The sequence below is a fragment of the Podarcis melisellensis genome (genome assembly GCF_964234715.1).
Source record: "Podarcis melisellensis genome assembly, chromosome: 6".
Lineage (NCBI taxonomy): Eukaryota > Metazoa > Chordata > Lepidosauria > Squamata > Lacertidae > Podarcis > Podarcis melisellensis.
In genome coordinates this window covers 40,959,381-40,979,881 of record NC_138538.1, presented here as the reverse complement: position 1 = coordinate 40,979,881, position 20,501 = coordinate 40,959,381, and the positions used below count along the sequence as shown (strand labels likewise).

At 41.7% G+C, this 20,501-nt stretch overlaps 1 protein-coding gene and 1 long non-coding RNA gene across 21 annotated transcripts in view; one reads left to right on the top strand and one right to left on the bottom strand.

The window, feature by feature from the left end:
* The window catches only part of NFASC (neurofascin), a 176,875-nt gene that overhangs the window by 5,807 nt on the left and 150,567 nt on the right, over positions 1 to 20,501 (top strand). For 11 of the 20 annotated variants that reach the window (XM_081916285.1, XM_081916295.1, XM_081916298.1 and 8 more), the window contains exon 1: positions 11,922 to 12,082. The exons of 1 other annotated variant lie outside the window; for it this stretch is intronic. The gene's annotated coding sequence lies outside the window, so the exon portion shown is untranslated. Of the gene's footprint in view, positions 1 to 4,135; positions 4,203 to 11,921; positions 12,083 to 20,501 lie in introns of those variants that run through there. 8 more of the 20 variants (XR_014169570.1, XM_081916291.1, XM_081916287.1 and 5 more) reach the window with 2 other exon arrangements.
* LOC309372057 lies at positions 13,903 to 18,070 on the bottom strand. The gene is made up of 3 exons (XR_014169397.1): positions 16,085 to 18,070; positions 15,269 to 15,374; positions 13,903 to 14,657 (listed from the first exon to the last, which is right to left on the bottom strand). It is a non-coding gene; the product is annotated as an uncharacterized lncRNA (long non-coding RNA).

Below are 20,501 nucleotides of genomic sequence, written 5' to 3'. Positions count from 1 at the left end.
CCAGGGCAGGGAATTGCAAAATGGATATATAAGGCCTTGCACGCCATTGTTTGAGGTCTTCCTCCTCTCTCCTGCCTGTGGGGGAGCACCCTGTTGCAACAGTCAATAAAGATCAGGCTTACTAGCTGCTTTGCTTCTCAGTATACTCTGGTTGGTCTCTAGTATTTTCTCCTACTGATAGAGAACCTACAAAAGGACTCTAAATGGTCTCTTGGATACCCCATAAGGGAAAAGGAGCAGGTTTTTTTTACTTATATCAGTGGTTACACTGACTGCATAACCTCCAATATTTCTCCAATTAAAAAGTCCATAATGATCATTTTACCATTTATACCCCACACATTTTACTGGGCTGCCCCAGCCACTCAGGGCAGCTTCCAACATATATAAAAACATAATAAATAAACATTTTTTAAAAAAGCTTCCCTATACCGGATTACCTTCAGATGGCTTGGGAATCGTATAACTCCATACCCCACAACATTTCTCCAGTGAAAATAGGGACATCCTAAGGAAAAGTGGGACATTTCAGGATCAAATCAGGAACCAGGAAGGCTTCACTAAATCAGGGACATTCCTGGAAAATAGGGACACTTGGAGGGTCTGTGACTGTGTATGTTACATTGCTTTTACACTTATCTCTACAGAAGAAACTTGAGGTAGGTCTAGAAAAGTTCCAGATGCCACCATTCCTACCAGGAAGGGCACCTCTTTTGTAGTAATGAAATTTAGAAGGAATTTAGAGTGTATAGACTTTCCTAAGATTGAGATGTAGGAAAGCTGCATCTGTTAGTATTTCTATCTGCCATGCAATAATTAAAGCCCTGCTAGAAGGTGTAGAAGGAGACTAAAAGCCCAATTGCTCTTTCAGGCAGCTATCTCTAAACTAATATTCAACGTTTGCACCTTCATGGATCTTTAAAAACATGATAGCAGCAATTTGATGTATTCACAGAGGTGCTGCCTGGTTATTCTGTGCTATATTTCATCGCTGCAGGCTGGCATCATGCAACTGACTTGATGAACTGGCTCATTCTCCGTGCCACACATTCTCATTTTCACTGACTCAGCTGTGTCCTTTGCCTGGTGAGCAGCTCATGCTCTCTCTGCAGAAGCTAATGTGTGTTTTAATATCCGTTAACCAAGGCGCACATCTAATTTGTTTCACTGAACTCTGTGGTTTTTAGACCTTGGCTCCGTAAGACTTCTTTTAAAGAGTCAGAACTGATTATATTTTAATTTTTTTAAAATTTAGTCGCAGGGGGGCTCCTACCGTTCTGTGATTTTAACGACTAATCCATTCTCTTGTTCACAATACCTGCTGCAACCACTGTGGTTTGTATGTGGAGTGTGTGTATTTCTGTGTTTGCATATTCACAAACAGGATAACTGGGCAGATCAAATTGCATGGTCTGGGTTTTAATTAGAGAGTTTCACATCCATCCTTGCTTAACAGGTCCCCTACAGCGGATCTGTTCACTTGACAGCAGTTAGGCAGCTGCAGTGCTGAGATCATTGCCTAGTGTTCTGATGGGCATTGTCTCCTACTCCGCCTGTCTGTCTGTCATATCCACCTGTTATCTTTTGTTTTGCACTTAGTTGGGGTTTTCTTTTAAGCTGGGCTAATCTTGATTTGTTCTGCTTCTGTGCAAAGGGGAGGCTTCCTAACGCACAAACAAAGTTCTACAGTGCCAGTGCCATATCAAAAAAGCACCTAGTTGGCTGTTCTTGCTGCCAGAATTAGAGTGCAAGCCTGTGTGTGTCTGCTTGGAAGCAAGCCCCACTGAATACAAAGGGATGTACTCTCAGGTATGTGTTTTTAGGATTACAGACTTCATCAAAACAATCTGTTTATCAGAATGAAAACAAAAAACTAGCAGGTCTTATCTTTGTCTTGTCCTTTGGGCATGGATGCTTAGGCCGTTTGCACACTGTTTAAAGCACATTCAAAACACATTTTGCTTGAATAATTCTGGGCACTGTAAGGGTTGCTGGGAATTGTAACCCTGTGAGGGGTAAACTACAGTGCCCAGAATTCTTTGAGCAAAAGAATGTATTTTAAAGGTATAGTGTGTACACAGCCTTTCCTGTTCCCTAAATTTCCTTGGGTATTGTATTTTATTAAGATCTGCCACCCCCCATGTTAATTCCCACTAAAACAGCCTGTCAGAACCCACAGGTAGACCATTCCTTCCCCACCTGCAACCCTTCAACATGTTTCCAGAGCAGCTTCCAAAAAGTTTAAATTGCAATAAAATAAATTAAAACAAGAACATAAAAGCACTGCAATATGAAAGCAGTCAGTGAGACAGTATCTTATCAAAGCTCATTAGTTCCTTTATTTATCATGTTGGAAATAGTGTGATTAGTAATAGTATTTAAAGCGAACCATCAAGGGCTATAGGTTTGCTCATTTCCCTAGTAACTCATGTGTAACTGTCAATTAATTTTTTTATTTAACAAGAATCATATAGAACTTAACTGTAAAACTATAAATATTTAATTGCATCCTTTTACCTGTTTCCAGTTCTTTCTCTCAATCATTTGGAATGGTTGCATGAGCCCTCCTGGAAGCACTTTCAGAGTGGGCTTTTTGCTGTCATTGCTATGCTAATTGAATATTTTTATTGAGATTGAAGGAATCAAATGTTATGAAGGAATGGGTTAAATAAAAATGAGGCTTTTACAGTAGCAGGCCTCTTATAGGGATTACTGTGCATAGTTAAGAAGATAATAATAAGGAGATTAAAAGCCTTATGAATAGGAATACCATGGGATGAATGATTCAGGTGAATATTTTTAAAGGTGATTCATGAGAAGCAGCTTTTGTCCTGGAATTCACAACTGAATTGTAGGACTATAGTCTTGGGTGTATGATTTCATCTCAAAAACTGAATCCCAGAGATGTGGAGTAATCAGAAGCTCACGAGCTTCTGTGTAGTTCCCCATATTTATTAAAAGGCTCTCTCCCAAGTAAGTGAAGGAACATTTCTGTCTAAATGAAATACCGTATTTTTCGCTCTATAAGACGCACCAGACCACAAGACGCATCTAGTTTTTGGAGGAGGAAAACAAGAAAAAAAAATCTGAATCTCAGAAGCCAGAACAGCAAGAGGGATCGCTGCGCAGTGAAAGCAGCAATCCCTCTTGCTGTTCTGGCTTCTGGGCTAGCTGCGCAGCCTGCATTCGCCCCATAAGACGCACACACATTTCCCCTTACTTTTTAGGAGGGAAAAAGTGAGTCTTATAGAGCAAAAAATACGGTATTTAAACTTTAAGAAATGTCTGTGATGGAAGCATATACATCAAGCAGTGTTTATAATGCAAAATAGCTTGACTTTAATATTGGCATCAATTTTACAAGAAAGCATAACTAGACTATCATGTTTTGAGTTCTCTGCCTCCTCTTGTTTAGGCTAAAGGCTGAAATGAAAAGGCTAAAAGCATAGAAGCCTCAGAAATCAACCTCTTCCTGAACCACAGTGGCCTCACTATTCAGTAGCTGCATGTATTGCTTCCTGAAATCCTGTAAATAGTAATGCTAGAAAGTGACTAACTCAAGCAAAAGGTTTTCTTGTTGCTTGCAGGTGTGGAATGAGTGAGATTGGAGAACAGATGTAGGGATTGCAACAAGCTACTAGGATAGCACACTGCAGGGCAGTTATTCCTTTATTACCTTTTAATATGAGCTTATTAAGCACATTGAATTGTATTAAGTGCTGTACAAGATGTTGCGTTTTTTAATTCCCTTCTGAAACAGCTTATTGAAAGATCTCAGGAGGCAAGGGAGGAACAGGAAGCAGGAAAATGCACAGTAATTCTGGTATGCTTACTCTTTGAGTAAGCTTTGTATATGAGCTTTGAGAGGTATGTGTGTGTAATTAAACAGCAAGTGGAATGGGGAGGTAGGGGAGTGAACATGTGTGATGGCAGGGGACTGTACATCTTTTGCCATCAGCTCTACATGTGTTCATACCTGTCAAAATAGATACCAGGGTTTTTGCTTCCTCTCCCCACATTCATTTTCACATGTGTAGTAAGAAATGGCCCATGTGAAGCAGCTACCAACTATATATTCAAGATTGAAGGATTGATACTTCTCTATCCTCCTTCTCCCTTATCTCAACTTTTGCAGGCATTTTCTCTGACTTACTGTTAATCTGCATCTGCTGTGCTTTGAATGCCCTGTACCGGCATTTAAGGTAAGGGCCTCAGTTTGCTTGTATGTTTTAAAGCTATTTCAGTGCCTTCCTGAACTGCAAGCATATCCCATGCCAATTCAATGAAAGATTTCCACCCCCAATCTATCCCATGTATCATTCATTTTAACATTCAGTAAACTATACTATAAACATGCTTGGTGTACCTAGGGTGCGACTGCCATGTACAGTTGTAATAGCGCCCCCAACCTATTCTTGAAATCTAGGAGGACTCTCCAACAGAATTATCAGTGCCTCTATAAAACTACAGTTCCCATTGTTGCTTAAGGAAACACAATTATACATTATATGAAGTTAAAGCCAGCTGAAGTGTGCACTAATGCATTCAGAAGCATGCACTGCTTGTTAAATGCTTTAATCTAGGTAACAGATGCAAACAACATGCCAGAAGTCTCCAAAACACCATTTACAAACACAATACATTATAAAGTACCAGTCTGCAGCTCTCCTATGCATACAGATCTGTGTTACACCTTTTTGCCCTGACTTTTGATACTTAAGTTCTATATTTTAGGACCCACACCTTATTTCTATAATTGTAACAGAGGGAATTCAGGGAAGTCTATTGGGTATATCGAAATGCATCTGTTGTTGGCATCTGTCTCGAGAGACAGTGGAGTGCAGACCTCTGGAGTCAAAACACTGCATTAGCGGCACTGAAGTGATCTCCCCTGGGGTGCAAGCCCAGGGCTGTGTGTATGGAGATTCTGGGATGCCCAGATGATAAGACCCTGCCTTCTCAGCCTCACTGATGTGGTCCAAAGGAAAGCAGAGCAATACGATTTGCGCCAGCTTGGCTGCAGGAGTTGCCAGAAGGAGGCATACAAGGCACCATCCAACTGTTTTAGGGACTCAGCTCCCGATTTGTGTAGAGTTTACTCCTTGGCATTTTCTTTTTCCAAAGATATTCTGCAAGGCAGTGGAGATTTAGGGTCAGTGTTTTCCTTCTCCTGGATGGGATACCTTCCCAGGTTGACAAGCCCTAGCTGTCCTCTCTACTGAACATGCAGAAACTGCCTTCTTGACTGTTGGTCTCATCTGTTGCTCAGTCTACCAGAGCCTGTCTTCATATGCAGGGGAGGTCCTTAACTCATGGATGATTTGAGACCCATCAGCTACCCTCACCTAGTTCAGCCTGTTGAAGTTCCTTCTGTGGTGTGGCTGCTGTCACAATCACTTCTAGGTGATTGCTGAGTGCAGAGTGGGGACCAAAGGTGGACAAACTATCCCAGAAGGAGCACTACATGTCCCCCAGCAGAGGTACTACCCCTCTCCTAACACCCCATATATCCCAATTAATCTAATTTAGAATTATTAATGTGTCACTTTTCTCTGTTAAAAATATTCAGAGCTGCCTACAATAGAAGCCATCCAAATAATAAAAAAATTAATAGAATCAACAGAGCCAAAGCAGCAGCAGGTATCAGAGTCAACAGAGCAGTTTTAAAACCTTCTATATGATCAACAAGATAAAAGCAACAAAACCACACATCACCCTTTAAAATCTTTGGAATTTTTTTGAAAGATGGAAACTGTCTTCCTTTAAGAATGTTGGTGCTTCATTGATTTGCCTGCGGAGGTGCTCCATACAATTCCAGTCACATGTCCAGTCCCACCCATGTAATCTTCTGCAAGCCTCAAAGCAGATCTTAAACTAGGAGGTTTATATGTGGGGAGAGGGTCCTATGAATATAGACAAATGCAGACATTTGCTTGCTTGGTGTTGCATCAAATAAAAGAAAAATACAAAGGTACCAAATAATGGAGAAGTGGAAGAAATAAATGCTCTGAGCTCAATTATTTTCCAATCATTTGCAGTAGAGTTGGGGGCCACAGACTCAAGTTGGTTTTGCTTAAGAGTGCCCTTGAAGAATGTATTGTAATCAGAATACATTGGACTCAATAAGCACAGCTTTTTGCACCTGGAGGATTCTTCCCTATCCCCCCCCCCCACCCCATTAGTCAAATGCTACCATCTTGATTATATTTATGCAGACAGCTAGTCTGAGTTGTAGAATCATACCACTTAATATGCATTGTATCACTTCTCTCTAATCAAGTGTTGGTTCAACTAGGCCAATTCCTGTGTCTGTGACACCTTCAGTATCATGTTGTGATTTGAATAGAGCTCAAATATAGCCTGCAGGCAATCTTATGTATTTCATCATTTTATATCCCACCCATCTTTCAGAACACTCTGGGCAGCAATGTATGCATAGAGAATTGATACATAGCCAAGTGCTACCAAAGGCAATGTAGTTGCTGCATATTCAGCAACACAAATATGCTGGTTTTGTTTTTAGAGAAAGCTGATCCTCTGCTTGCTGTTCTGAATGAAAAGACCCCATGACTTGACACAGAAAGGATGCTTTGGATTTCATTTGGACAAGAGCCATAATGAAGAGAAGATAAGCTCTGGATGTTAAGGGATTTAACATGATTCTCAACGTATATAGTGAATTGATGTTTCAAAGCTTTCCAGGGGAAAACATCTTTCCCGAGCTTTCTCCAAAGGGAAATGTCTTTTGAAAACATAACAGTAACTTTCAGATGGTACTGCTTTCAAGAATCTTGCAGTTATACCCTTAAATCCTCCTAGATTTTTATGAAGAGGGTTAAGACAATTTTGCAGTGCAAGCCTCTGACTGGCATTGTTGTGCAGAAGTATGACGACGCAGATGTGTGACCCTTTCTGCATTTGAGTGGAATGTGAGATCCCTATGCTGATGTGGAAAATAGCCTTGCTATGTGAGAAATGCATATTATCTAAAGCCACCTTTTTACCTTGAAATATTAGGGCTCTTGGGAAAGGGCAACACTAGTCTTATTAACTGTCCAGGGTGCTGAATCCTTTGAGAGTGCTTCTTTCTACAGTAGTTTCATTTCCAAGAGCCTGTGCCATTCAAGTGTAATTAAAATATTCTAAGTAACCTGTCCTTCGGAGCACAGGCAGCAGCATATTAGGCACATCTTCTACCTTTCACATATTTGCATAGCTAGAACATAGACCCACTTTTGAATAAACATCAGTGTTGATGCTAGCTTAGCTTTAAAAAAATCTGTAGGTACAACCTGCATAAGCTGGCAATGTGCTCTACTAGGTTTTATTGTGTAGCAGACATTAATGTAGTGCGTTAATAGTGTTGACTTCATTCTACTGATAGTAACAGAGATGACTGGCTCTTAGTCAGGCTGTACCTCTCTGTTATATATGGTACCACCAGCACCTAATGTTGTAATTACACTACTCTCTTTGTGAAAAGTCATGAGAGCTGCTAATGTTCTCAGTGGTGCAGCATGGCTCTGCTATGATAAAGATCAGCCTGTATGCTGAACTATACTCTCATGCCATTGCTTAAATTGTCTTGCTTTCAGATTTGCAACAGGCCCAGTAACAAGTGTGCTTGTTGTGAGCTCATTGGCTTTTGTACTCAAGTTCTTGTGACATACACGCAGATGTCTATAGCAGGCAGAGAAATGGGCCTTTGTAATAGTCACCCATGGGGGAAGGGTCATAACTCAGTGGTAGAGCACATACTTTCTGGGCAGGAGGTCTTGGGTTCAAACCTCAGAAACTCTTAGGTAGCTGGTATTGGCAAAAACCTCTACCTGAGACCTTAGATAACTGCTGCCAGTGATAGCAATACTGGGCTAGCTGAGCAAATAATCTGATCTGGTATAAGGCAGCTTCCTGTCTACCTATGATTGTGCCTGTGAAGTCCCTGAAGTTCTCTCATTTAAATGGCTCTGGTTAAGTACATAGCAGGAGCATGCCCCACAGTTGTTCTGCTACTACGGTCCTTTATGAAGTGCTGTTACAAAGATTTCAGCACTGTAGTCCTGGATGGCGCTTTAGCTTTTCTCCTGGAATTGTCAAGCAGGGCCATTCATTCACTTTTCACAAAGGTATGAATCACCCTTCTGCTTTGAGAACAACCTTGTTTCTTATCTCCTTATGTTTGCTCTAAAAAAACCCCAAACACCAGAGGCAATATTTCAGGAGGCCTATTAAAGAACAAAACATGTATTGTGTATTATAGATGTTATGGGGGGGAAAATGTTCCAGGACGTATTGTAATTTATGTGCATGGCACTACATAAATAATACAGTACCTGACTCTGAATGTTTTGGGCTCTCTTAACTTGTTTATGGGAAGGCAGTTTGGCTAATTTCTCTCTCCTCCTTCTAGCAGACTTCTAGGCTTGAAGCAAAGATGTCTGGTGAGTCTCCCCCACTGGACGGGAAATCATTGCTGCACACTTGAAACGGTCCAGTCTAAATTTTTAAGACAGATCCTAGCCGTTCCACCATGCGCACCAAATGCAGCCCTACAGCTGGAGACTGGCCTCCTCTCCGTCGAAACCTGGACCTGGTTAAGAACATTCAACTATTGGCTTTGCTTAAATTTAAACGCATCCGGACTACTACCTCTAGTAGCATGAGATGCTCATAGAAGTCGGTGGTCCAAAGTAGTGCATCAAAAACTACTTACATGTGGCCTCCAAGCACAGCATCTCCTGAAAATGGGTCTCCCCAAGGCAAAAACCCTTATTGACCAGCGCATGAAGGGTATTGAGCAGCAGAATAATTTGGCCTATATTAAGAAATTTAGTGCTTGGTACGCTTATCTGCCCCTCTCCCACTTTGATTTTCGGGCACCTTCTTTGTCTACCTTAACCATTCCAAAACTCAGATGGGCCTTTACACTGGCCAGACTAAATATGTTACCCTCAGGTGTTCTTGAAGGTAGATATCAAAAAATTTCATTCGAGAACCGGCTCTGCCCCTGTGGAGCTGGCTACGTAGAGACTGTGTCACACGTTCTCTTGTTCCCTATATAAAGATCACAGGGACGAGACCATCATGCCGCTCCTATCTGCCATCCCGGGCCGCTCTTGTGAAGCCAAATTGTTCTCACTCCTAGCCGACCAGAACAGCTCGACAACAGAGAAGGTTGCCAAATTTATCGAGAGAGCAATGAGACTGAGAGCTGCTATCTGAATGACATTAGTGTCGTCACCCGGATTCCTCGCCTAGGATCTTATTATTATCTTTACGTTTTATTATTATTTTATTACCTCTGCCAAGTTTTAAGTACTGAGATTATTAATTTATCTGCATCTGGTTATTATTATCTTTCTCCCTGTTCTGACCATCCCTCCGAGGTTATATTTATATTTATAATCTTTCAATTTGGCTGATCTATTCACTTAACCGACCTGGAACAATCTACCAGAGAAAAGGCCGCCGCCCATGGGACAGAGGGTCATGGATGAATGATAATCCAGCTTCTACCCAGGGTTTTAATAGGCCATAAGATTTTATGGTAACTATATTTGTAATGTAGTTTTGTTGGTGTTTGTCCTTTGATGCCATGGCCTGTCGGCTACGCAAATAAAGTCTATATCTATCTATCTATCTATCTATCTATCTATCTATCTATCTTCTGAATTTCAAAGCTATTGTGATGAGCGGTGATGCTCAGAACAGCGACTTGCTGAAGGAACCAGCCAACAAAGCCAAAGTGAAAGATAGTCTTTAAGTAAGACTGTAGTATTTCACAAACATATAATTAACAAAAAGGTGCATGGTATTCTTGAAGGCAGTTAATTGCATTGCAAATATCACCCTGTCAGATCACATTTGGTAGCTGAGCCTTAATGTAGCTAGCTGCATGGACTTAAATAGCAATTGTGTTTTTCTTGAGGATGTTGAAGCATTGTGTAATCGTTTTGGTAGTTTGAAAGGATGTTTGCCATTTGATTTCACCTCAAATGTAAAGAATTCAGTGTTCTTAGAGGAAGTACAGTGGGTTACATAATAGAGCAAATTGCAAACTCTTTCTTTGACAGACCAAATGCTTATTGTGCTCCACATCTGAAAATCTTTTGCATCACCCCACTTAAAACATGGTCACAAATAACTTAGCATTGTTGTGCCCTATGAGAATGTAACTTTCTTGAGTGTTGCTTTAAATTTAGGTTGCCCTCAGAGGTCTAGGATGGGGGAGTGAAGGAAAGTAATAATAATCCATTCCACTTTCTTTGTTAAATCTAGGAGTATGCCATGGAAGATAATGTTTACTACTTAATAAGTGGTGACTAGTCTTGAGTTTCTATAATGCTTTGTCTTTTTCCTGATCCCTTTCATTTTTCACCCCATTGGGGATGTTTGAAAATTAGCATAAGTATCCTATCTCACTGCAGTGGAACAATCCAGTCCATCTTGTTCATTGAGAAAGGTGAGTCAGACATTTTAAGACCTAGGGCTTTGCTGGCTCAGCTAAATACCCTACTTGATAAATTCCCACAGCAAATTACACAGTCTTTCTGTGCCTCAGTTGAGGAAAGACATACCAAGCTCCTCAGGTACTGTGGTTAATATGGGTTGGATAAATTATTATATTTTATATTTATATTATACCCTGCCTTTTTCCCAGACAAGACTCAATAAATAGCATGGATAGGCTAACATATCTTGAAATTAAGGTCATAATAATAACAATAATTTATATGCCACCCATCTGACTGGGTTGCTCCAGCCACTCTGGGCGGGTTCCAGTGAATTAAAACATCAAACACAGTAAAACATCAAACATTAAAAACTTCTGTATACTATGTAAGAACAGAAGAATAGTCCTGTTGGATCAGAACAGAAGTTTATCTAGCCCAGAACTCTGTTCTTACAGTTGCCAGCCAGATGTACATGAAAAGTCCATAAGCATGACATGAGCATAAAGGCCCACTCATATTCTCAAGTAACTGGTATTCAGAGGCATTGCACCTCCAATCCTTGAGTCTTTTATCTCTCTCCTGCCTTCTTTGGCAATTAACCCTCAGCAATTACAGCAATTAACCTTCAGCAAAAGTCTGTTTGGTCTTTCTTCATATATTCTCACATATATGACTAAACACACACACAATGGTAATAGCATGTGATAAAAAGGTTAGATAGCTCAATGTATGTACATTATCCGTGTATGAATGCGAGTGGCGTTGTGGTCTAAACCACTGAGTCTCTTGGGCTTGCCGATTAGAAGGTCGGCAGTTCGAATCCGTGCAATGGAGTGAGGTCCCATTGCTCTGTCCCAGCTTCTGCCAACCTAGCAGTTGGAAAGCATGCCAGTACAAGTAGATAAATAGGTACCACTGCGGCAGGAAAGTAAACACTGTTTCCGTGTGCTCTGGCTTCCATCACGGTGTCCCATTGCACCAGAAGTGGTTTAGTCATGCTGGCCACATGACCCAGAAAGATGTCTGTGCACAAATGCCAGCTCCCTCAGCCTGAAGCGAGATGAGCTCTGCACCCCATAGTTGCCTTTGACTGGACTTAACCATCCAGGAATCCTTTACCTTACATTATTCATAACAACAATCCTGTAAGGTAGATTAGTACTGCAGAGAGGAGAAGAATGTAGTAGACTTAAGCAAGCCACTGTTCTATCAAATGAGTGCACAGCTTAGATGAGATGACCTTGCCTTCTTCGCAATGACCCCACCCCACCTCCACCAGCTCTATTAAGTAAACATGACATGGGAAGCCTAGGCTATTTCCATAACTAAAAGTGACTTTTCCCCTTTGTGTAAATGATAGTTTAACTGGAATCTTTCTGAATTCTGGGCCTCTGAGAGCACTAACCACAGCATCAATTGTGACAACACATTTTATGATGTAGTGATGTTGACCATCACTAGGCTGAGCTCACCAAGTTATTGGCCACAAACTATCAAACAGTAACATTCCCCAAGTGCCTTCTGAGCTCTGCTGACTGGAATTGGGTCAGAAGCCATGGAAGATGGGCTCTGTGGCTTCCTGCCAGTTCTTCTGGTCACCCAACACGTGAGCAACCCGTTTTGATAAGGTAAGAGGCACATTATGGCTTTGTCTTATCTAACTCCACCATCCTCAAGTTTGAAAAATCCTTGGTTTGGCATTAGAGCTGTGAAACTACCTATAGACAAGCAACTTATTGTCCTAAGACCTTTGGACTGTTCAGATGTTCTGCCTGCATACATCTACTGACTACATGGGGAAGTGGGACCACGTCCTCAGATGCTGGATATGTCTCAGTGGTCATATATTTATTGAGGAGCCCCTGTGTATACAGTGCAGGTGTGGGGCCCTCATTAACATAGAGAAGAGTGGTTAGTATATATGGACAGGAGATGAACGAAATGTAAGCAGTTCTGATCCTCCCCATACCTTTGGTGAATTATGAGGAGTCCCCCACCCTGAACCACCATTTTGAGTGTTAGTATTACCAAAACAAAACAGAAGTTCTTATATCTGATTTAGTAGATCAAGGATTGGTCTGCACATAGAAAGCTGCTTACATGTGCTGCTTCCCTTTGCCCCGTCATAGTGCAGCTCACCATATGGATTCTGTTGGTCAGAGAGAGAGCTAATTTATCACCGGCAAAATCTTCTGTCGTTGATATGGAACCTCTCCACACGAGGCAGAGGATCTTCATGGCAAATTATGACAGCAGAGTAAGGAGAGTCACCATGTGAGTGGGGAAAACCTTGCCACATGGAGCAGTTAAGAATGTAAGAACAGTCTGTTGGATCAGGCCAATGGCTCATCCAGCATTCTGTTCTCACAGTGGCCAACCAGATGTCTGTGGGAAACTAGGGAGCAGAACACGAGCACAGGAGCACTCTCCCTTCCTGTGGTTTCCAGCAAGTTAACATGCCCTTGCCAGCAAGCCCTCCCATCAATATTCCTCAGGTCAGGAAGGCTGACACTTTAGCAATTAATCTGCTCAGCGTGGAAACTAGCAGAAGAGCTGGAGGATCTGCCCATTCCTGGCCCTGATCCAGGCAGATGCTTCCAAGCACTCCCCTCTTGTCCTGAGAAGCCTCACATGCAGCAAGCCAGCGGTGTATCTGAAGCTTCTGCCTGGCTCACCATCTCCTTTGCTTCTGTGAGTCTGGGGTGGATGGAAGAGGGTTTGTGAGCCAGTCAGAATCCCAGGGGCCTGAGGCAGGGACCTCCAGCCCTTAGGCAGGGATATGCAGATCCAACAGATCTTCAGGGTTATTGGCAGTAGAGATCTGCTGAGGGAGTGGGGTCCTGTTGCCTTGGTCTGGGGAGGGCTGAAACTTGACAATACCATGTCAAATCACCATCTTCCCTTGCCCTTGTTTGGTCCTTTTGCTTTGCTTTGTATTTTAGAATCTGATGGTCCAGCAAAGGAGCACAGAAAGTGATTCTTAGGGTTCACTTTCCTTCTACCCCTGCAGTGAAAGATTATCATCTTTGGGGTTGCTAGGTAGAGGTGTTCTGAAAGGGAGGCTGACTGAACTAAGTGGCATGTTGGCTGGCTGCTGATTGGACAGTGGCTATTCTATTGAAGTTTCACGCTTCGCTTGCTATCAGATCCTATGCCTTTCAGATGGAAGCTGGGCAACTGAGATCAGACTATTGTTGCATGTGGTTGGGTTGCACTGAAGGAGAGCTCTAGCTACTCATGAATGAGATGAGGGGAAACTGGGAAGGCAGAGGGGAAAGGAATATTTTGTGGAAATTAAAGAGGAATTGATTTAGAGGGGATTATTAATATTATTAATTAATTAATTAATTAAATTGTATACAATCCTTCATCCAGGAATCACAGACCAGCTTACAATATATCTAAAAAATTCAGAATATAGTAACAAACAACGACAATAACCCCACAGTTCAAAAGGCCACAGATTGCTTATTGAGCCAAAGGCCAAAGAGGAATGTTTTTGCCTGGCACCTAAAGATATATAGATGGAGAGCCTCCCTGCAGAGGGCATTCAACAAGGCAGGAGCCTTTGCAGAAAAGGTCCATTTTTATGTTGCTACCTTCCAGACCTCGTGGAGGAGGCACATGAAGAAGGACCTCAGATGGTGATCTCAGGGTGCAGATCAGTTCATATGGGGAAAGGCGATCCTTGAGGTATTGCAGCCCTGAGTCATTTAATGTTTTATAGGTCAAAACCAGCACTTTGAATTAGGCCCAGAAACTAATTGGCAGCCAGTGCAGTTGGGCCAGAATTGGTATTATATGCTCAAACCATCTTGTCCCAGTGAGCAACCTAGCCACTGAATTCTACACCAACTGACGTTTCTGAACCATCTTCAGAGGCAGCCCACATATAACATGTTGCAGTAATTTAACTTAGAGGAATCTGATGGTCAATGAATTTTTGAGGAGAGAAGAATTTTGGGTAGAGGGGATTATTTGTGGGCTTTATTGAGCATCAGGTTCCACCTCTGCCTTGTACTCAGCTCGTGGTCTTCGACAAATCACTTGTCCCAGTCTAGAGCAGCTTCCTGTTTCATGGTCATGCCCATTGAGGTGCCTCTGGGAAGCTCACAAGGGCAACTGCATTCTCTGCTGTTTGTCCCCAGCACCTGGTATTTAGAGTCATACTGCTTCTGAAGAGGGAAGTTCCTGTTGCTTATCCTGTAAGAGATGGTTGATTTCCTTGAGTGGAGGCCAGGATGGCTTTAGGTAGATGCAGCCAGTGGCAGACTTTGGTAACCTTTCATATTATCGCATCCTGTGTGAGGCCAAAATTTAGCATCCCGAAATGGATCTTCTTAATGATGGATCTTCTCAATTTTACACTCCCTCAGCTCAGCACCCTGTGTAACAGAACCACTTGCATCTGTTGCAGCCAAGGGACACCGTGGGTGGGAGGGACTTGCAATGTGGATGGGGGATGTAGCAGCCTTGGTTTGGGGAGATACTAGTGCTCTTGCTAATATATAGAATGGTATTAAGTTCTATAAATTGCAGAGGGTCAGTTTAGTTTCTCCCCGTACTAATTGTGAAATGAAGGGTGCACCATTTCTCCCTAAGGCCACCTGCAAATGTATTGTGACAGTGCCAGAAGTGCTGTGTCATGGATGGCAATGCTCAGACCGGCTGAGGCAGACAGTGCCATTCTTTTACTTTGCACTAAAGAAAGGAAGGGATGGTAGTACCATTTAGAAGGTCTTTCTTAACTGGTAATGGAAAGACTTGGATGTTTTGTTCAGTAAACAAGAAAATGTACTTTCTCTGCCAAATACCTGGATTTCCGCCCGTAGTTCAACAAAGGCTCTCCTGTTTGGATACAATGTCTCTTTTCTATGTCACTTTGGGTGTAAAAGATGCTCTGAGAGAGGTGTGCAAGATCTGCAAAACATTATTTTGAAAATAACAAGATGAACGCCTTAAAGATGAAGCCTATTTTTGTGGCCCAAGCATTCATGGTCTGCAGTCTAGGTGTTTGAAGTATGAATCTGAGCTACAGGTGTATAGTATATATGTGTGATGCATGCACTTGTGTGCGTTTGTGTGTGGCTTGGAAGGGGGAAATTACATGCAGAAAAGGACAGATGTAGATAATTAATGTTATTAATAGTGGCCATTCACACATAGAAAGACAGTTGGTGATAGCACAGACTTCCCTGCAGTGATAAGCCAATTGACTCATGTAGCACGATAAAAATCCTTTGTCTCCATTCAGTCCACAGGTGATAGCTTTGAACCTCTTGAAGAACTGGTTCAGTGGTTTCACTTGCAAGTCTCTATTCATACTTCTTCTAATCATGAGGATTAAGGCTAGGCGAACACTCTTCTGCAGGCTAAATGACCCAGCCTGCTTGTGATCATTCTGCCTGTGTTTTGACCTTAGCTGAAATCATTTTTGTGATGTCACAATATTTTAGATTGCTTTGTCATTGTGTTGACATATGCTAAGAAGCGGAATGGATGAGGCAGAAAACCTCTGTACATTCTAGTGTATAAAGGTCAACCAATAGGAATGCAAACGAAAGGTGGAATTAGAAGTGATTCAGTAAGTTATAAAACAAGAATAGAGAAAAATCGGTGGCCACACTCACCTTTTAATTACTTCATAGACGAAAGCCATGGTGGTGGTGGTGACTGTTGAGGTCTCTTAGATGGTCAGCCGGTGATGCTTTGTAAGATCTGACTTTATGCACTAATGAATGTCTGGATAAAGGTCAACATTTCAATGTTACTGGAATCCACTTCACTTGTGTTTTTAATATTTCCTTTGCAATACCTCTGTGAAGTGTTGAAGACCTATGGGACCCATTCTTCAGAGTCATCAAAGAGCAGAAAGTCATTCCTTTCTAGAGTAAGCAGAGGGTAGCCAATTATAATCTAACATCCTTTGGAGACTTGCTAAAACCTGGGCATTTTGGAGGGGCTCTTTGGCTGGCTTTTGAGAATCATTAGAATCTCTGCAGATCAGCTGAGGAGGGAGCTTATTCCCCATCTCCACTCATCAAATGACTGATATCCCAGGAAGTGCCTCTATCCATCCCAGCACTGTGTCTATTGCTAAAAAAGAAAAGAAAAAGAATTGTTGCTAGTGCCAAAACCAGTGATGTCTTGGAGGGGTGAAAGAACAAGATTCTGGAGGAGCAGATTAAGCTCTCAAACTTCAATATCACACTAGTTTAACCACTGGCTTCTATAAAATGGAGCATCTACTGTTGCTTTGAAAGAACTTTTTCCACTGATCCCACCCTGATGGAACTGGAAACCTTAGCTACAGGGTCAGGATGCTGTACTAAGCCTTACATTGGGCTAGTAAGAAGCCATAGGACTTAATTGATGCATTCAGCATACTAACAATGAAAGAGATTACACACTATCAAAGCCAACAGATGTCTTGAAAGTAAAAGATTCCAGTAATTACTTTTAAGTCCAGAGAATTGGTCTTTATCTCCCTTCATTCTGTTGGATGCTACATCCTAATCCATATGAGTGATACTTTGGGACTTGATCTTTCAGGATTTGGAATAAGTACATCTCAAGTGGGTGTTAATTGGAAAGTCAAGTGCAGCCCTGTGGATCCTTACCTGGAAGTAGGCCCCACTGAACACAGTGGCACTTACTTCTGAATAAACATTCATAGGCTTGTGCTCTTTGACTCTTCTGCAGAGCACTGCTTGTTCCCCTGCCTGAAAACAGCCACCAAACATTTGTCCTCAGCCTCATGCTTATGATATTGTAAAGAAACCTAAGCATGAATTTGAGACTTTCAATGATACAGCCAGCAACAATTTCCATGGTTGTAGCAGCACATTTTCCATCCACCACACCTATCACAGTATTGCTACCTCTGAGTCTTTCTCTATTATGTAATACATTCTGAAAGAATGACTTTGATCACTCTGCATTCCGTGGGAAATTGCTGTGTCCAGAGGTCTGCAGAAGAGCTGGCTATTGATGCCAGTATTGATGCTATTTGTTGTTCAGGCAGAAAAAAGCATAGCATAATAGAACCAGATTTCCAAAACTGTTGACCTTCTTTTCTAGTACTGCTGAAATTCTGGCCTTCAAAAGTAACAATGGATACAGTTGCATACCTGGCACCTCTGGCACTCTATTCCTAATCCGGGAATAAGAACTAATTGCCCCTATTCATCTGGAGAAACCCTGGTTGGGACAAGTATGAAGGAGCATGCTAAAAATTATTTCTATTCCTGTGATCCATCTTGGAGGAGATGCTTGGAAAAAGAAGATATGTGCTTCTTCCTCCATTTAAAAAAAAGGAACATGGATATCATTGTACTTTGCCATTGGTTCTTTCTTTTGATGCCTTATAAATGTGAATATCTACCTTGGAGAACTTTTTAAAATTAAAATTAATCCCCTGCCTTTCTACAAGGCAGCTTTGAGCACCTAAACACACAGAGAATTATACAAATCATAAATTATTATGTCTCATTTAAGGTGATATATTGGTTTCCTGTTAATTGTGTGCCAGTTTCTTGAATAACCTGGGTGCTCTTTACCTTCTGAGATTAGGGTGGTGTGTTTGACTTTCACCTTGGTTTCTGCTGCTTTCCAAATTGGTTCTGCCATACCTGAACTTGGGACAATTCTGTAGCCTAAATGAGAGTCCTTTCTAAGCGTTGTACAATGTTGAGGTTTTCTGCCTCATAACTTTAGCCAACTTTTTTTGGGCAACATTTTATAGGTTGCTAGGGAGGTAACTTTGCACCTGTGGGAACCGTCTACTGAACTGATGGGTCTGATTTGGTGTAAGCTGGTATGTGCATGAGGCATGTGCTTCCTACTGATTCTGAACAGATGCTTCAAAATGTCAGGCAAATGTGTTGCCTTGCACGACACTTCATTCTTCCAGTCCCCCCACCACATCCCAGTACATAAAGGGAAGTACTAACCCCCCCCCCCAGTCTGAGAAAGTTCCAGGACATCAAGTAATCCTGACTTAAAATAATTAAGACTATAATAAACTTGCAGACTTGTGCAGCGTGGGTTCAGCAAAGATGAGAAGCTAATGCAAACCTGAAAATCTCTTTATTTTCACTCTTCACAAGAGATTTGAAGATGATCTAGTCCGTTTGGATACATTAACAAAGCAGTTGAGACTGAACCATATATTTATATTTAAATTTATACCCCCTTTTTATTTCTTTTTTATTCTCTCTTATTTTCGCTCTTCTTTATCCTTTTCCTTTTTTTAAGCTTAGATTGGTTTTTATTGTTTATTATGTTGAAAACTTTCAATGAAAATATTTTGAACACACACACACAGACATTCTCTTCTTTCTAACCTCCTTTGTATTTTGTATTCCTTAAAACCTACCTTTATATTTCAGCCTACCCTTTTCTTCTTTCCATGTTATATTAGTTATTCTAGTTTAACCTTTTTTGTTTGTGTTGGGCTGTTAAATCTATTTTGTAAGTGTATTTTGTATCTACAGTATATTATAAGCAGTAAATCTATTCTGTAAGTGCTAACGGTTCAAAGCTATGCAAGTCTACTAGGTCAGAATGGCTTTTTTGAAGTATTGAAACCTTCATCCATTAAAATCAGGCACAGCTGCAGGACTTGGCATATTTGGACAACAGTCATACCCCAGACATGCTGGCAAGGCCTACTGAGTTTGACATTACTTCCTTCTGCCATGGGGCCCCTACCTGACACTGCTGCTCACCTGACACTGCTGCTAACACTCACCATTGCATTGGGGCACAATGCTGCACTTGCTCCCCTGAAGGGTGGCACTTCTGGACCAGTCTAAAATTTCTCAAAATGCAGTGTTTAACATTGATGTCAAGCGTTTTATTTGGGGTAATTTCAAATTGTGGCTAGCTGCAATGGATCAGAGCTAAGCCAGTGCTTGGTTTCCAGAAGTGCTGCCAACATCACCCTCCAGGGTTAGGATATTTGAGGTGTGGGGCTGGGTGAAGCAGTGCTAGGCAGGGGTCCAGACAACTTCACAGTGGCAATTCTGGATGTGGCCCAGGTTGGCACCCGCAGGCCCATTACTACTACCAAATTGAGGGCCCACTCAGGCCCTGTCAGCTGTCTTAATTAAATTTCAGGAGCCTCTAAAATGTCACAGTCATTGCAATCAGCCCAGGCTGTACTTTTGAAATAGCCTTCTCTGCAGTGATGAGCAACACAGGGATGTTAGAAGTCTGCCCCTTAACTTTGAAATTTGTATCCTGAAGAGGTCCATTACCATGTCTGTGTGAATTGCTCAGTTGAGATCAAAGCCATCTGCACATAGAAATGTGATGCTGGTGCTTCTGAAAACTGTTTAGCCCTATGCATCTGATAATTAGATGCTGATTACCAACATGTTTAAGGTGACACTTGGGAGTTCAACACATTTTTCCACCCCCACAGCTTTGATTGACACGGAATTCTTTATTGCTTACTTGCTTTGCTTTTGTCCCTCTCACATAATTGTTACTTACAGTACAGAGAGGAACCGTGGTAACTGCATTCTGGTTGAAATACGCATATTTTCCTTTTGACAATATTCAAGGCAGGCAAGATTACATGTGTGCTCCCTTCCTCCCCAGAACTTTGCCTGATCTTAAAAATATCCCCGCAATAAGTACGTGCTAACCATTGACTGCCTATATATAAATACAGACTGGAAGCATTTAAAAGAGGCTTTCTTACTTTGCTTGTATTGGGCACCTAAGCACCAAGGTTTAAATGTCACATGTGGCTGAATGTAATTTTGCACAATCAATAATTTTGTCAGCTCTGTTTCTAGCCTCTTGCTGGTTTCCATAGATACAGATGGGAAGTGACAGGTTCTCATTGTCTGTGTTGACCCCATTGTAACCTTTTGCTCCTGGACTTCCTTATTAGGGAATATGCTTACTTTGCTGTCTGAGTTCCCTCCACCACCGCCACCCCCCATCTGTATCGTTCTTATTTTGATTTTCCTTCAGATTCATCCAGGACAAAAGCACTAGCTAAATCTGCCCTTGCTTGTTTGCTACAGAGACTTT